At 37.5% G+C, this 17731-nt stretch overlaps 1 long non-coding RNA gene across 3 annotated transcripts in view; it reads left to right on the top strand.

Annotated features, from left to right (window-relative positions):
• The window catches only part of LOC133253949 (uncharacterized), a 158655-nt gene that overhangs the window by 23999 nt on the left and 116925 nt on the right, over positions 1-17731 (top strand). For all 3 annotated transcript variants that reach the window (XR_009738511.1, XR_009738510.1, XR_009738509.1), the window contains exon 2: positions 11465-11578. This is a non-coding gene — a long non-coding RNA (uncharacterized LOC133253949). The remainder of the gene's footprint in view (positions 1-11464; positions 11579-17731) is intronic.

The raw sequence follows: 17731 nt of genomic DNA, 5'->3' as shown, positions 1-17731 counted from the left end.
TTGACTTGGCAAACCGTTTCGCTAAAATAAAGATCAACCTTCGCTCTTTGACTCGCCCCCTCTCTGTCACAGTCTCACTGTAAGTTGTCTTTGCAACACGGCTAATGCTCTGGCAGGCAGGTTTGGCTCCTCTCTCCCCACGCCACCCTTTTTAGAGATTAGCAATTTAAAGTCGAGAGGCTATTTAAAAGCCTCGTAATACAACCTTTTACTTTCACATGGAAGGTAAGTGAGGCCTTGGAGAAATTAGGGGCATCTTGTAAATTTGTGCCATAGCTTGCGACTGGACACCAGGTCCTGCCCTGGTGTTCCCCGTTTTGGTTGGGGTGGTGGCCTGACCGCTCAGTTGTCTCTCACTTAATTTGGCCCTGCTCCTTGTGCCCATCCTCCTTGCTGGAAGCCCAGTTTAAAAACTCCCTTTTTGAGTTTCTTCTCTAGAAGGCAATGTCTTCTTCCTTTTCATTTTAAAAATTATTTTCTTTTGCTGTCAGATTCATTCTGACATAGATCAGGGGTGGAAAAGTGTGTGGTATAGAATAGAGTCATTAGTAAATCCATCTCGTTTTTTGTTTCATTTGACAGCAACACATTAAATTAATCCCTGTCCAAAAGAATCACATTAAGCGAGCTGTCAATGCTAATCCCCAGCTCATTGTTGCTACCTAGCTCGGGGTTGACTTTAATAGGTCGTGCTGACATTTGTTTCTTCAGAGGCACATCGGTGACTTCATCCAGACCCAAATCTATTCTCATCAAAAGGGGAGGCACCTCCCAAGTTTTCACAGACCCTGAATTCTCCCGGCTCCTAGCTTAGGATTTGGGCTCTTGTTGGAAGTACTAACTCACATTTTTACCTTAAACTCAGTAAAGATGGTTATAACAATAAAAAGAATGCAAGACAGAATCCTCTCTGAGTAAAACAAAAAGCTGATTTTTAAAAATATATACATTAAAAGTAGGGTGATGATTATTCATTACTTGATTTTAGCATCCTATATTAGCTTCTACGGTTGTTTATAGACCTGACTGTATACAAACCAGATTTTTTGTTTGTTTGTTTTCCAGTCAGATTTAAGATAAAAACAAAAGACAATGGTTGAAAGAAGAGTAAATTACATAGACTAATAAAGGGAGAAGAGGCAAGGATGAGAAAACCTTATAAAGATGTATAGAAGAGATGGATGGAAAAAAGGGACTTTACTGGCAAGAAAGAATAACATCTAATAGTAATTTGGATAAAATGAATTTAGGCAGTATGAAAACTAGGAAAAAATACATTACATTAAGATTAAAGCAGTCCATTAACCAACATTTAGAAACTATGACTATAAAGTGTTTTCTTTAAATGTAATCTCTCTGCCTCTCTCTCCCTCGTCTTCCGTATCCACCAACCTCCTGCCCGCACATTGATACGGATTTTCCAGCTCTGTGCTTATGACATTTATGGATTCCAGGTCTGACAATCATATATTAGCCTTTGTCTGGGTGGCTAAGAGAAAGCAGTGGATTGATCCAATCTTAAATCATTTAACCTGTTCTTAAAATACGCTTCCCACCTGGTTATTCTTATGTTCTTAGAGATTTGGTAAGGTTTTTAAGATGCAGTGGGAGCTAAAAATTGAGAAATGGGCATCCCATCCATTATTTAACAAATTTATATTGAGCGATTAGTGTACAAATACTACAGATCCTTATATACCAGAAAAGAATTATGTTTATCCTGTTTTTACTAATTGAACCATACTTTTTTCATATTGCAAAGTGATACTGTAAATCTTTTTGTCAGGTGAAAAATTACCTCTGCCTCAAATTGTTTTTTTTTTTTATATCTATGTTTTCAAGTAAATGTGGCACACTTGTACCTCTTACTCTCAGGATTTTAGTTATTTTTATTTTCTTTTATTACAATTTTTATTTCCCTTTGCTTCCTTCATCTCTTCAGAGTTATCTCTGGATATAAACATTTTAAAGTTACTTTCATATTATCCCTGTAATACACAGTTTCACTGAGCTGCTTATTGAAGACAATTTCATTTATTTGAATGAACAACTGAGATTCATTTGGAGAAAATAGGTCAGGATTTTTTGGTGGTCCAAACAATAAGATGGCAAAGGATCAGTAAGAAAAAAGAACTATGCATGCATTTAAGAATCTCCAGACAAATGCCAGGAGTGTAAGGAGTAAGAACTTAGGTTCTTATTGCATCAGTGGACTAAGACCTAGTTGACATTTTAGAAATTGGTAGGTTAGAGCAGACGTGAATAGAATGCTAAAACTCCCCAGACTCCAAGCTTAACAATGCTTTGTAGTCAGTACAGTGTTTTGTATACAGTAGGCACTCAGCACATAATCTTTACATCAGTAATGAATGTGCGGGTAAACCTGCTTGGGGGAGGAAATGCAGGACTGGATGAATACAGATGGAAAACAAAAGAGAAGGCCAGAGATGACAGAATCGGACATTGTTAGTTGTAGAAGTGGTCATAGTTGGTGCTTTGCTGGGTTGCAGTGAGGTGGTGCTGGTAGTAAAGAACCCTCCTGCCAATGCAGGCAGATGCTGGAGACAGATTCGATCCCTGGGTCAGGAAAATCCCCTGGAGGAGGGCATGGCAACCCATTCCAGTATTCCTGCCTGGAGAATCCCACGGACAGAAGAGCCTGGTGGTCTACAGTCCTTAGAGTTGCAAAGACACACGACTGAAACAACTTAGCAGGCATGCCCACAAGGGACTGAGGAGCTGGCTTTGTGGGGCTCAAGGCAGAGGTTCAAGCCAGTAGACAGTAATGAAGTGATATATGAGTACTTATCCCTTGGAAATGTATTCTTATGCACTTTTCATTGTATTCATGCTCAGATAGGAGCTTTGTCTTCAAGGAATGTGTATTTCAAAGGGAAAATATATGTCCAAAGTTAGATAATTCATTATGTGTAACAATATTGTGTCAGAAAATGACTTTCAGTGATTGAGCATCTGGGTGTACCTAGTGGTTCCCCTCTGCGAGGTCCAGAAGAGCTCCTCCCTTCCTCTCTGCTGGATGGATGAAGCAGGGGATGCCCTGATGAGGAACCATTGGTGGTGGGTCCCAAGGCCACTGCTGGAAGCTGGGCTGGGATCTGGGGGTTGTTGTTGGTTTGGTGGTGGCTGCAATGGCAGTGGAGTTACAATGTGGGGAACCTCCTGGGGTTCTGGTAGAGTAAATCCCCGTCATTTTCTGGAGTCTCAGGCCATTTCCTATACCCTCCCCTTTCCTCTTCTCCCCTGCAGTTGTCTTCTCTGACTCAAGGTGGGGGTCTCGTTGTTTTCACTTCCATAGCTGTCTCAAGTGGTTTTTGTCTGGGTTTTCTTCATCTGTTGGTGAAATAGAGCCCTTATTCGTTGCTTTTGCCGTCTCCCATCAGACCTGGAGGCAAACAAAGCATTTTTTGATATTTTTAAAAGGATTGTTTTTGTTAGTAATGGGAGTGGAGGGCACACATAGAGGTGAAAGGGTACTCCCATTTTCTTTTCATTTATACAGTTACATTTTTATTAAAACACACACAAAAATATATATATACACACAAGGGCCTGAGTCAGACTAAATTTCCGACTCCACTTTTCTAGATATTTGTCACAGGAGTTGGGGTAGATGTCTGGGAAGAATGGGCTTTTGAGAGAAGGGTAAGGATTAGAATAAGGGTGTGGGCACTGCTGGCGATATTACAGCTTTGACTAGGTGGGAAGTCGAAGGCAAGAAGTCAGCTTTGAGGCTTTTCCCTCAACTCAACTTTTGTCACTTGCTATTGCTTCTGAACCACAGGTTCCCTCCCAGGACAACAGGGAGCAAGGTGAGAAGTCAGACACACGGGATTGTTTCTAAGTGTTGATAATCTTCTCTGAGTGCTTGATGGCCTCTCATTACTGACCTTTGGCATGTTTCTGTGATACTGTTTTCTGGGTTAGTAGACCAGGCTATGGAATATAAAGAAGACCAAGTCGGCCGAGAAAGGAGGTGTTCAAACTTATATACTTTTAGTTTTGTTCTGTTGCTTCTAAGCCTTAGAAAAGACTGTAACTGACAACTACAACCCATTTTCAAACTTAATTTATATCTGTGCAATTTAGGTAGAAAGCCCCTGGGCAGGTACGGTAACTTTTTTCTGTGCCTGCCAGGGTACCGAGCACATTGAAAGCATTTAACAAATAATGATAATAATTTAAAGCAATGGGAGCGTTGGGTGTATAGGGAGATAAGAAACTGGAAAACTGGGGCCCACTAATAATTAATAATGTCTCAGGAGGTGGTCCCACTGTTTTTGGATTTTAAATCCCCTTGTTCAATTTCTTGCTGGAGTGAATTCTGCACAAAAAAGAATAATCTTTAATTTGATACTTAGTCACTTCGGTGTCCTGTGCTGAGCTGGCTAAGATTGCATATTCTTATGAAAATATACGCATTCATAATCAGTGTGATAATGTTGCTCCCTAGGGCTTCTAAATGCAAAAGCAAGAGATCATTTACTCAGATATGTGGCTTCAAAGTCACAGGATCTTCTGAGAAGTTCACATTTCTCATTTTTCACTTTTTATTCTTGGAACTGAAAGGAAAACAACACCATGAAAACTTCTAATTGAATACATAATGAAACAAGGCCCGGCACTGACGAGTTAAGTCTTCACCAGGAATGAATTCTTGCCCCTTTATGCAATAGACTCAATCGACAGATATTTTAATAAAATTACAGGGTAACTCGAATATGGCTCTGATTAATGTTTGCTTACTAATTATTTTGATGCCCCTTGTGCTCACACCCTGAAGATTTGGAGTCTGTCTTTATTTATGTGGATTAAGATGTTTAGAGATCATAGGAAAGGCAACTCTAAGGATAGATCGGAAAGGATGCAAAGTGACTCTCCTTGGCCCACCCTCCCTTCCTTCAGTGTGTTATTTCCCTATGTCTGATGCATCCCTTAGCACCAGCTGTGGGTTAAGGTTAGACTTTCCTTCTCCCTGTATTAAAGTTTGTGATTCTTTGCTTTTCTGAATTGACTCTGCTGCTGCTGAATTTTATATTCTGCTTTCATAATGCTCTTGAATCCTTCCTCTCCTCTATATCCTCTTTGCCATGGTCCAATTTTGAAACTATACCATCTCTTGTCTGAATTACTAAAGTAGCTTCCAGAGTGGTACATTCAGTCTGGTCTTCTTGTATTAATAGTCCACCCTTCACCCTGCTATTAGAGGATTTTTTTTTGTTTTTTGTCTTCATCCTAAAGCACAGGTCTGCTTTAGTCTCCCCTTCAGTAAAAATTTTCACGCCCCACCTCCCTCAGCTATTGGATAAAAATCATATACCTTGGCAGAGCATACAAAGATACTTTGTTATCCCTGGCTATCTTCCCAGCATTATCAATAGCTTCCTTGCTGTGGATCTTTATACCACTGCTACTGCTGCTGCTGCTAAGTTGCTTCAGTCGTGTCCGACTCTGTGCGACCCCATGGACTGTAGCCCACCAGGCTCCTCCGTCCATGGGATTCTCCAGGCAAGAACAATGGAGTGGGTTGCCATTTCCTCCTCCAGTGCATGAAAGTGAAAAGTGAAAGTGAAGTCTCTCAGTCGTGTCCGACTCTTAGTGACCCCATGGACCGTAGCCTACCAGGCTCCTCCGTCCATGGGATTTTCCAGGCAAGAGTACTGGAGTGGGGTGCCATTGCCTTCTCCATATACGGGCTACTTTGCTTCATCCATATACCTTTGAATATGACAATCTGTTTGCTTGAATTGCATTTTTCCCTTTGTTTCTCTGGAAGATGCCTACCTTTCCTCCAAGGCTCACCTTGAAATTACCTTATTGTATTGGAGATGGAGATTATTTCCCACATTTTTTAAAAGCCAAGACTCTATTCTTGGATTAGTGTAGGATTAGGTCAGTTTCTCTTTCTAAGGAATTGATAATAGGGATGGAAGGAGAGAGTTAATTAGTTGGCTGTGGGTGTTGGATGAGTAAGGTCTTATGGTCTCAAGGGTTGATGTGGTCGTATGTGCAAGCCAAGAGAGATGATCTGTAAGGAAAGGTAGGAAAATGGGCAAATTGCAAGAAAAAGCATGTGTAAGTGATGAGCAAACAAATAGAGAATGAGTGGGGACTTGTCTTGGTTCTTGGTGGCTTGTTAATTCCTACTGGAGTCCCTTTTGATGCTCCAGCTGCTTTTTAGACACTCAAGTCTATGCTAATATCTTCTTATTTAACTTGACCAGTTGAGTTTCTGTTCATTATTATCAAATGATTCCTTATTAAGACTCATCATGCGATACTTTATAAAAATGATTGTGTATATGTTCATCTTCCCCACCGACAGTAAACTCCCCGAGGGTAGTGACACTGCTTTATTTATTTTGAGATTTCCAGCAATTAGTCTCGCTGTGGTAGGCTGACAATATATGTTTGAATGAATGGAAACTAATCTCATTTTTTCAATGCCTTTTCTAACAAGGAGCTTATGAAATTACAAAGCTGGTGTTGCTATCAGAGTGGATGATAAAATGTTAGTTCTTCCAGTAAATATTTGTATTTTAATAAGGACCTTCTGGAATCAATCCTTCAAGGCACAGGAAACACTGTAAACCTGGGAACTTATCAGTACTAGATTTGATGGGCACTATTTTGGGAGCCTTTCAATGCCTCTAAGATTTAACATACCTTTGTTCAGGGCCAGCAGGGTGTAGGACTGCAAGCAGAAAGACCTGTCTGAGGGACAGAAAGACTCCTTTCCAGAAGGGTCTGATGAAGTGGGCACCAGGACTGGGACCTCACTGCCCAGAACTGCATTTGCTTCCTTCCTAATGGTTTTATATAAACACAGATCATCCAGGAAAAACAGAAATACTCTTAGTGAAATCAATCAAAACAATAAGTTACTTGAGGTAATATGATAGGGAAGTTCACTCTGTGAATTAGTATATTGCTCTTTAGATATTGTTGTCTAATAATACATTCTCTTACACTTTCTGCGTTGGTGTTACTGATCAAATGACAGAATAAACACTCAAATAAACCTCCTTTTCTATGGCATGAATTAAAGAGGATGCTTCCATATTTTAGCTGAAACTTCTTTATAGGAAAATCAAATGGAACAGATCATTGAAATTAGCTTGAGACGAATGTTTCCCTCTACCAAATTTGACCTTCCAAGATTTTTAGGTCATATAATTCTTGATCTACCTTTTGAATTGTGAGAGGTACATTTTCACCCTCTTTTCCCTCTTTACAGTATTGTATTATTAATCATCCCCTTTTTTGGTTGGTACAGTCAGGGCCATGAAACTATCATTTCTCAAGCTGCCATCCTCATTAACTGGCTTTTCTGTTAGGGCAGATACCTTCGAGAACATCAGCCTTCATCAGGACCAGAATCTGTTTAACACAAGACTTCTTTTAGACAAATCTTTAAACAGAGAAGGCATCTTTCTTTATACTATATCTGGTAAATGTGCTAGCACTAGAGTCTAGCTTTATCTGAGGACTCAAATTCTACTTGTGGTTTAAGATGGTGTTCCTTTTAACATTAAATGTAATATAAGGTGGGGGCTTACGTGGTGGCTCAGTGGTGAAGAATCTGCCTGCCAAAGCACTACAGACATAGACAAAGAACAGACTTGTGGACACAGTGAGGAAAGTAGACGGTGGGACAAATTGAGAGCAGCATGAAAGTATCTATATTACCATGTGTAAAACAGATAGCCAGTGGGAATTTGCTGTATGACTCAGGGACCTCAAATCTGGTGCTTTGTGACAACCTAGAGGATTGGGATGGAATGGGAGGTGAGAGGGAGGTTCAAGAGGGAAGGGACATATGTATACCTATGGCTGATCATGTTGATGTATGGCAGAAACAAACACAATGTTAAAGCAATTATCCTCCAATTAAAAATAAATAAGTTAAAAAGAATCCTCCTGCTAAGCAGGAGACATAGTTTCAGTCCCTGGGTTGGGAATATCCTCTGGAGAAGGAGATAGAAACCCACTCCAGTATGCTTGCCTGGAAAATCCCATGGACAGAGGAGCCTGGTGGGCTACAGTCCAAGGGGTCACAAAGAGTTGGACATGACTTAGTGACAAAACAACGGCATGATAAAGCGGAGGTGCAGCATGGGCATGCTGTTGGATAAATACTTTAAAATGTTAACAATGTGCTAAATGAAGATGTTATTACTTCTCAGGTTTGATATTATCTTTCTGTAGATATCATGCAGTGACATAGGACTCTTACAAATCTATTCTTTCTTCCCTATATTTAAGAAGTTCAGTTAATATTTGTTTAGGAGTGATTGCCTACCAGGCTAGGATTGGAGACTGGTCAGTTTTAGGGGGAAGCTTAATTTAATGGTTGAGTTTAAGGAGAGGGGAGAAGCTCTTTCTTTTTGCCCACTCCTCAACCCATTTCACATCTAGTGGAAAAAATAGTGAAAGCAGGTGGGAAAGAAGAAAGGAAGACCTGAATGAGAGTGAGGTCCAGTTCAGAGAGCTTTTCATGCGTTTGGAACAAGCGAAATAAAAGTAGTCCTCCATACACAATTCAAACTTTTTATTTAAATATAACAAAGCTATCAAATATGCCATCTTGACAACAGCTAATAGCTCTTTATATTTTAGACTTTATTTACAAAACATCCAAACATTTCTTTCCATTCGTATCCAATATATTGTAACCTATGCTTTATGTGACCTCAGAGGCCATCTAATTTATTTTCCTCATTGTGCAGGAGAACAATTGAATAATCCATTTTATAATCAGGATGATTATATACTTTATTGTCCAAATCTAGACACTGAGGATAAAAGAGGTTGTTATTCATAATACCCTAGGAGAACACGTATAAACTGGGAAACTAGGATTTATGAGCACCTTGATAATAAAAAATAGAAATTAAGATTGCCAGGTGGCTGAGTCATTAAAATTAACTTAATTGCCTTTTTAGTGTTCTGCCATTATGACTGAGGGAAAAAGTTAAATTGGCCATTCTAAAAGTGCTAACATTTTTTTTTTTTTTTGATGATTCATTTTGTACCTGGTGGTATTCTGAGCATTTGATTCATAAAAATAAGATGAATCCTCATAATAACTCCATGAAGTTTCCACTCTTTTCCTGACTTGACAAATGAGGAAACTAAGATCTGGAAAGGTTAAATTACTTGTCCAAAGTCATAAAACTAGTAGCCAAGAGAGCTGGGATTCAAACCCAGTTCCATTACCTCCTGAGTCCATGTCTTAATCATCACCTTATTCTGCCTCTCATGTGTCTAAAATCCATGGTTGTGGAGGTGGGTCTTTAATAGGCATTTGGTAATTGATGCTTTTGAACTGTGGTGTTGGAGAAGACTCTTGCGAGTCCCTTGGACTGCAAGGAGATCCAACCAGTCCATTCTAAAAGAGATCAGCCCTGGGTGTTCTTTGGAAGTAATGATGCTAAAGCTGAAACTTCAGTACTTTGGCCACCTCATGCAAAGAGTTGACTCATTGGCAAAGACTCTGATGCTGGGAGGGATTGAGGGCAGGAGGAGAAGGGGACAACGGAGGATGAGATGGCTGGATGGCATCACCGACTCGATGGACATGAGTCTGGGTGAACTCCAGGAGTTGGTGATGGACAGGGAGGCCTGGCGTGCTGCAATTCATGTGATTGCAAAGAGTCGGACACGACTGAGTGACTGCACTGCACTGAATTGAACTATAAAATTCAAGATGCTATTTAGCTTTTCTAAGATAATCAAATTTTTTTTTCTTTTCAATTTTCACTGTACTTGACCATTTTGCAAAAATACTATTTTTCTATTTTCCTATTAAAAAAAAGAACCCCCAGTTTTAAATTAGGAGGGAGATCAGAGGTTATCTAATTCAATCTTCTTTATTTGGTGAGCGGTCAAGGCTCAGCATCTTTCGTATCTATGGAAGTTCACTTAGGGGCACAAACTCAACTGGAACTCAAGTTTCCTGCCCCTCAACCTGCAGCCCTTTCAGTAGTTTAGCATTCACTTAAAATAAGAAAAACTAATATACCAGGTATTGAATACAGAATGTTCTCTATAAAATTATGCTGAAAGGTAAAAGCAGAAAAAAAACACATTCCTGTTATGCACACAAAGAACCAGCCAAAATCAGCAAACTGCACAAATCATTCTAAATTTTAGTCTAGCTTCTGTCACTGTTTTTGTGCAGTATTTGGTAGGTCAGTTCACCTCAATGACAGTTACCTTATGTTTATAATAGGAAAAATAATGTCTTTACTCTCTGAGGCAAGAAAAAGGCTGCCTTTGAAAAAACATACATTAATAATTTTAAAATACATTTCAAGTTGGAAGGGACTTGAAAATTCCATGTTGTGAGCATACTACCATGTTTTGATAAGAAGCAAATTATCTAAAGTACTAACAGTAATGGTTAAACAAGGCAGAAAATCTTTCAACATGGTAGTCTCTGTTTTTGCCTTTGATTTCAATTCTATTCTTCTGGATAGACAGAATTAAATAAATTTTCTGTATATATGTTTTTCTGTCTTGACCACATTCTTGTTCAAAATAAATTGTATTATAAAGCTGCAATAAGTTTCCTGAATTTAGTAAACGAAGGTAAATAATTCAAGCAATTTCTCCTTGACTCTCCTTAGCTCAGCAGACTATTGCCACTGGTCACGTTAACTGGGTAATTACTAAATTTCTATTACTTTCTAATATTACAGCTGAACCAAAAGTAGGAGAGCATGAACAGTGAAGGTAAACTGTGAACAAACAGAACTGTATTTAATTTTTTCGTGTGTGCATATGTTTACATTTTTTAAAGGTTAGAGGCAGACTTTGAGTTCATGTTAGAAAAATAAAAATGAAGGAAGAACCAAAATAATCTATTTTGGATTAATAGCTGTTTTTAATTAAATGCTTAAGTTATGATATTAGAATAGGTATAACCCCAATCTGTATTTCAACTTCAGCACATGCAAGACTTAATTATAGATATCATTAAAAAAAATTGATGCTTTTTAAAAATAGGAAGTACATTTAAATCTATTTGACAAGATCTGTTTGCTGTTCCTCGTTTGCATTATCTGTTGTACAGAATACATAAAATGCATGTTCTAGCTATTTATTAAAGACATATCTTGAAGGCATAGGTTCAAGTTAAAGAAGTATTTTTTGAATAGAAATATTCCTGGCAGTTGATAAATTGGCATTTCTTTTATGGTTTTGATTATATCTTTATTTTAACCATTAGAGGGCACATTAGTTCAAGAAAAATTAAAATCACAGCAACAAGAAGAAAATAGGCTTAGAAGTGGTAGGCAGAGAAAATTTCTGTGTTTAACTGTGCTTATTTTCACTCATTTTATTGTCACTTGCAACATAATCTATTAGTTTTTTAAATCTGGAAAGAATTCAAGTGTATATAGTTTCGTTTAAGAAATGACTCTTCACTTTTTATTGCTAGCTACTACTCCTAAGAGAATGAAGTTGGCCTAGTTGAATTTGATGGGGTTGACTATTATGTGACCAAGAAGAACATAATAAATCATGGCATTTGAAGAACATCCTGAGTTCAAAGGTATGTATGATTAGGTTATTATGAAGTAGGTAAATGCTAGTCCCTGGTCTTGTAGTTATTTAAAAAAAAAATGGCACCTAACCGTGAGTGAAGGCAGCTTCACCACAAGTATTTATAACCTTTACAATTTGGTACAAATTATAGAGAGAACAATGGATGGCCCCAGAGTGAACACAAGGCTTTATTTCACTAGAAAGACTTGACTGGGGTCATAAACTGCAAGAGGGTAGGCCTCTCAAGTGGCTTATGAATGACTGCCCAGTCCCAGAATGAGTTCATTTGTTTTCAATCTACAGCAAACTGTTATTATTGCTAATGTTCAGTCTTTTGCTCTAAGGCTGCAGGCTTTTAATCTGTAAAGGCTGAAATAGATACTAGCTAGTATTTAACAATAATGCTTTTATTATGTTGAGTGAAATGAATGCATTACATGATTAGTTCATTAATTTAATTAATAAAATTAATTGAGCACCTACTAAGTTTCAAGTTCTAGCATGGGTTGTAGGGAATAAAGGCAGCTTAATGTATTGTCCCTAGCTTGAGAATACAATTTTTTATTACCCTGTGATTTATGAGAAATAAATCAACAAATAACTGTAGCATATGATAAACTTTATGTATTAGTGGGAAAATAGGAAAGTAATTTGTCAAATCTACTATAAAAGTATTTTACGTTTTATTTTTAAGGGAACAGAGGGTTAGGCCAAATCATTAGTATATACTATCTTCAGTTTATGCAGAACTTCTTTGGTAACATTTTTTTCTGAGAGTCAATTATACAATAAATTGTAGTAATTAGTGGCATAAAACAAGGTAATAATGTAATTAAAACCAAAATATTTACTTGCTATACAAGATACTTTTATGCATCTTAATTCTGCTCCTTGCAAGCTAATAATACTCTATAGGAATTTCTGTGTGGCTTTTACATCTGGTGCCTGTGGAATTAGCATGTACAAAGAGAGCTCAGAATTATGCTTTAATTATGATTTGAATGATGATTTGAGTCTGAGCATGAGTTGTCAACAGAATTGTGAGCTGGGGAAAAAAGAGATAAGGATTGTTAGTGGGATAAAAAGTATATTTGCAGTCACTTACTTTAAAGTGCCTTTTGTTTTAGAAGAAGTAATTAATGTTAGGAATTAATTGGTTTAGATTCTTGATTTTAAAGTTATCACTTGGTTGCTACGATAAAGCCTTTACAAAATTACTACATGATTTGCAATGACAGGAACATTTCGGTTGAAAGGTAGAAAACATAATTGAAAAGCTAGCTTTTGAGTGCCTGCTTATCACTCTAATTGATAGCAGATGAGCCCGAGGAGCTAAATGTTGTAGTTCAATAAAAAATAATAATAATTTAGCTGGATTTCACATTATGTTGCGTAGTTTCCTCTAAAGGCTGAACATTATTGCTAATGTTTTGATAAAATACTAGGCTTTCAGTGGAGCCTGGTCAGTTTGTATTAACTATCACAAAGCAGTCATGAAGTCAAAATTATATACAAAATATAGATCCAGGTATAGCATCTGAAAAGCTTTAAGGTTTGGATAACTAAATTAGGGCATTCATAAAATCCACCCGTAAAGAATGGTGTTGTAGAGGTATGTTTATTGATAATAGAAAACACATTGAAAAGCAGGCTATATAGTATGAGACCTACTACTGTAAGAAAAAGCAACATATATAAGAATGGAAAAAATCAGAAAGGACATATGCCAAATGCTACCAGTGGTCATCTCAGGGAGTGGAGTTATGAGAGATTTTCATTTTGTTAGGCATATCTGTATTTTCCTAACTTTCTACAGCAAATATATTTAATTAGGATATGTTAATGTTCCAATCTGCCTAATGTTTATCAGGAAAATCTTTACATGACTTTAGAATACAACTGTGTCCTCTTGCAGATATCTAGTTGGTCCCAGTATATATTTACAATTCTTATTTATTCACTTAAACTCTATTTTTGTATTTACATATTTTAACAAGTATTAAAACCTTAACATGCAGCAAGGATGAAATGAAAGGAAATAGATCCAAATTGTACCACCTTTTGGGTCTGCACGCGAGGAGGATGGTAGACCTATGGGTGGTGATGGTGGGGACTGGTCAAACCAATCACCTGGGACAGAAAGCGTGATTTGCCTTTAAAGAAAGGTAACAGGCCACCTAACACCCTGGCTGCTTGTTTCTATAAGCCAGTAACCCTTTGAGTGAAGAGAAAGAGTGGACCAATTGTTCTGCTCAAGGAGAATTTATTTTCTAATTTTTACTTAAAAGAAGAGTAGCTTTCGGCAGGTGTATTTTCAGGGCACTGCTCACATCAGTGTGAACAGTTGGAGCACTCATACAAAAATCAAATGAGATGGGCAGGTTTGAGTGGAGGTTAAGTAGGAATTTTCATCCATGGGAAGAGCAGAATAAGCCTCTAAACTATTTACTCGAGAAGCAATGTGCCCCCCCAAAACACCCACACAGATTTACATATGTGTTGTAGTGCTCTGTGGCATCTGTACTCTAGGGCAAACAAGATCAAGCTACACAGTAAAAGAAAGAAGACTGCTTTGCTAGTTGGGATTAATAGCTAGTCACAAGGTGAGCATTTATTAATTGTTGGAAGTAAATGTTATAAAATCATAGTTTAAAGGAGGAAGTTATATTTCTGGGGACCCAGTATTAATCTCCTTTTTCCCCTCTCTGATTAAACGAGATACTCTAGTGGGGTTTTATTTTTTTTGCTTCATAGGCTGTCTTCGTTCTGACTTGTGGAAAACAGATTTTAACTACTAGTGAATAATCAATTTTCTGTTACAATTTTATTAACAGTAACTAATTAGTCTCACAATTTTGTTTAGAACATTGGTTCAAATATCTGGCTGTAATTTTTTTCAGCCCAAATGAAAATTTGTAAACCATGTTTCAAATTGGTCCTTTGACTGACGAACTGATTTTCTTGGGAGAGAAAGCTTAGAAAATTTTCTAATTAGTGCTAAGACCTGATTTTCTTTGGCTCACTGCTTCGTGTATTCTACTTCTTCAAATTATGCTGTAGGAAATGTCTTTAGAGGTTGGTGTTTTCTATTGATCTCTACAATTGTTCTCAGTAATTTAGAAGTTAACTGTGCAGTGATTTTTCAAGAATTCGAGGGAGCCTTGAGTCAGCACACACTCCTCTCCACTGAGCCAGGGGGCAAAGATCTTTGTAGCCCATCGTTAGCTCCAAGCATTAAGAGTGGGGTGCCTGGCTCAGTTCATTTCCTCTATGTAACTTTCCTGTCCTTTCTTCCTGCAGTTCAGGCCTTAAATGCCTCTTTCCTTATAAACTGAGAAGGGATTTGTGCAGCATGAGCTTACCTGAGAAACTAAAGATCATTAATTAGAAAGGTGCTTCTGGGCAACAGGAAATTTTTCATTGGAAAGGTTTCAAATCTAAGAAAGTAATTAATTTCTCTGTGGAAGGGGATCACATTTTTCTCTTCTGATGTCCTTCCTTATTGCAATTGAATGGTTTAAGGCACAACAGAGGGAATACGACTCCTCTCTCATTAACCCTCACAGTTTGGCTCCCTCTTTTCTGTCTCTTTCCTTTCCTCTTCCATTTCAGCATTAGCAGTGCCTTCTAGGGATTTAATGGGACGTTTTATTTTATTTTTATGAAGGAGAATTAATTTTCTGTAATGTGCATATACTGTCAGAAGGAGTTTTTAAAGACAAAATATTCCTGTTTATTAAAAGAAAAATGACAAATTAGAAAAAATAGTTACAATTAATATGATAAAGTTTTGTTAAAAGGAAAATGAAAAATTAGGAAAATGACAAGTTGCAAATTTAGTTGCAAAATATAAAGTTTTGCCATCATAGGTGTACTATGATGATCAAAATAAGGGGGAAAGAAATGGGCTGATATTTCAAAGGAGAAATAGAGGGAGCTGAAACCCATTGCTATTGATAACCAAAGACATTAATATTGAAATAAGATACATTACAAAAGTTTATGTACTTATATAGGTATGTATGTGTCATCTATCATTACCATTGTCATCGAGTATTCATGAATTCCTACTTTATTCAATAGATTGTGATTCTTATTGTAATTATTTTCATGCTCAAATTGACCCAGATTTGGTCAGTGGGAGGCCCTTCGAGCTGGCTCTTGTGGGGTTTTTTTTGTTTTTTTTTTTGACATGTTTCCATCATTTTTTGGAGTGCTTTCTGAATTTCTGATATAAAAAAGTTGTTTAAGGCTGATCTTAGACTTTTCCTGCCCCAGACGTACATTAGTATTTCTGCAAGGAGCTCTTGCTGAACTTGTATGTATTTGTGTATTAGAAACCATGAGCTCTTGCTGATATCTCTGATTTTAATCCAAATTCACAAAGTTCTTTACTTGCCTTTCTTCATTCCACACTTGCCTGTCTCTTCTTGTGCAGTGAGAACTCTGGCTTCTCTCAACATCAACACATTTGCTCATTTGCTTATCCCTTCAATGCATATAAAATAGTATAAGGATTCATACACTTTACCACCACAAAAACAAACCTACTAAGATGAAGTCCAGATTTGTTTGTAAATTTTACTCCGTGTGTGTGTGTGTGTGTGTGTGTGTGTGTTTGTATTAGTCGCTCAGTCGTGTCTTATAAATGCTTGTGATTGTCCCCTGAGACCTGGGAGGCTGGTGGGCACTGTCTCCATGTTCTCCCTCTGCTCTGCCCCAGGGCACTGGTGTCTCCATGGAAGGAGCTTGTGCACACGTCTTGTACCCTGGCTTTTGTGGTTGCAGTTCAGAGGATGAAGTCCTGATAGTCCGCATCTGGTAGCCAGTAGGACTTGTGGTCATGGATCCCACGGGACTATAGGAAACAGAGAGTTCCTAACTGGCTATACCCCCAAGGCTCACTGCAGAGCGGGCAGACAAAAACGCCCAGCTCCCAGTCTTTCTTTCAAAGCTACTGCCTAAATGTTTGGCTTCTCATAAGCCTGCATCTAGATGCTGATGGAGATCCTTTCTTTGGGACACTGACAGGTCCTGGCACAGCTTCAGTTTCTGGAAATCCTAAGAACAAAGAAGGCAACTTGGACAGTAACAAAAGATTTGACAGACAAATGAGCTAGGACCGGGCTATAATTTTCATCTCCTAGATAAGACCACTGCATCAAGATGGAGAGGTGGCTATTTTACCTAATGAACAGAAACCAACAGACCGTCAAGGAAAATGAAGAAATAGAGGAATATGTTCCAAACTAAAGAATAAGGTAAAACTCCAGAGACAGACTTTCATGATACGAAGATAATTAATTTCCTTGATAAAGAATTAAAAATAGTGGTCTTAAAAATGTTCACTGAGAGCGGAAGAATGCATAAATAAACTGAGAATTTCAACAGGGATGGAAAGTGTAAGAAAATACCAAATGGATATTACAGAGCTGAATATAATAATTAAACTGAAAATTTTAATAAAGGGGTTCAAACTATATTATAAACTTATAGCAATCATAGATCAATGGAACAGAACAGAGACCTCAGACATAAACCCACACATATATGATAAACTAATTTTTGACAACAGTAGCAAGTATACACAATAGAGAAAAGATAGTCTCTTCAAGTAATAGTGCTTGGAAAACTGGACAGCCACATGCAAAAGAATAAAAACTGGATCCCTATCTTACACCATATACAAAAATCAACTCAAAATGGATCAAAGATCTAAAGACATAAAATTCCTAGAATAAAATATAGAGGGTAAGCTTGTTGACATCTTTTTTGGCAGTGATTTTTATGGACTTACCACTGGAAGCAAAAACACCAAAAGCAAAAATAAATAAGTGGGATTACATCAAACTGAAAAGTTTCTGCAGAGCAAAGAAAACCATTGATAGAATGAAAAGGCAATCTCTGGAATGGGAGAAAATATTTTCAAATCATATATCTGATAAGAGATTAATATCCAAAATATATAAAGAACTCATACAATTCAATAGATTTTCATTGAAAATCTATTTTCGTACAATACAAATAACTCATACAATTCTTTGATTTTCATTGATTTATCAATCAGGTGAAATGCTGGGCTGGATGAGTGACAAGCTGAAATCAAGATTGCTGTATCTGAAAGGAGCTAGAGAGCCTCTTTCAGAGAAGGCAATGGCAA

The sequence above is a fragment of the Bos javanicus genome, chromosome 9, assembly GCF_032452875.1.
Source record: "Bos javanicus breed banteng chromosome 9, ARS-OSU_banteng_1.0, whole genome shotgun sequence".
NCBI classification, from domain to species: Eukaryota; Metazoa; Chordata; class Mammalia; order Artiodactyla; family Bovidae; genus Bos; species Bos javanicus.
Note: the sequence above shows the minus strand (reverse complement) of the source record. Positions and strands in the feature narration are given on the sequence as shown.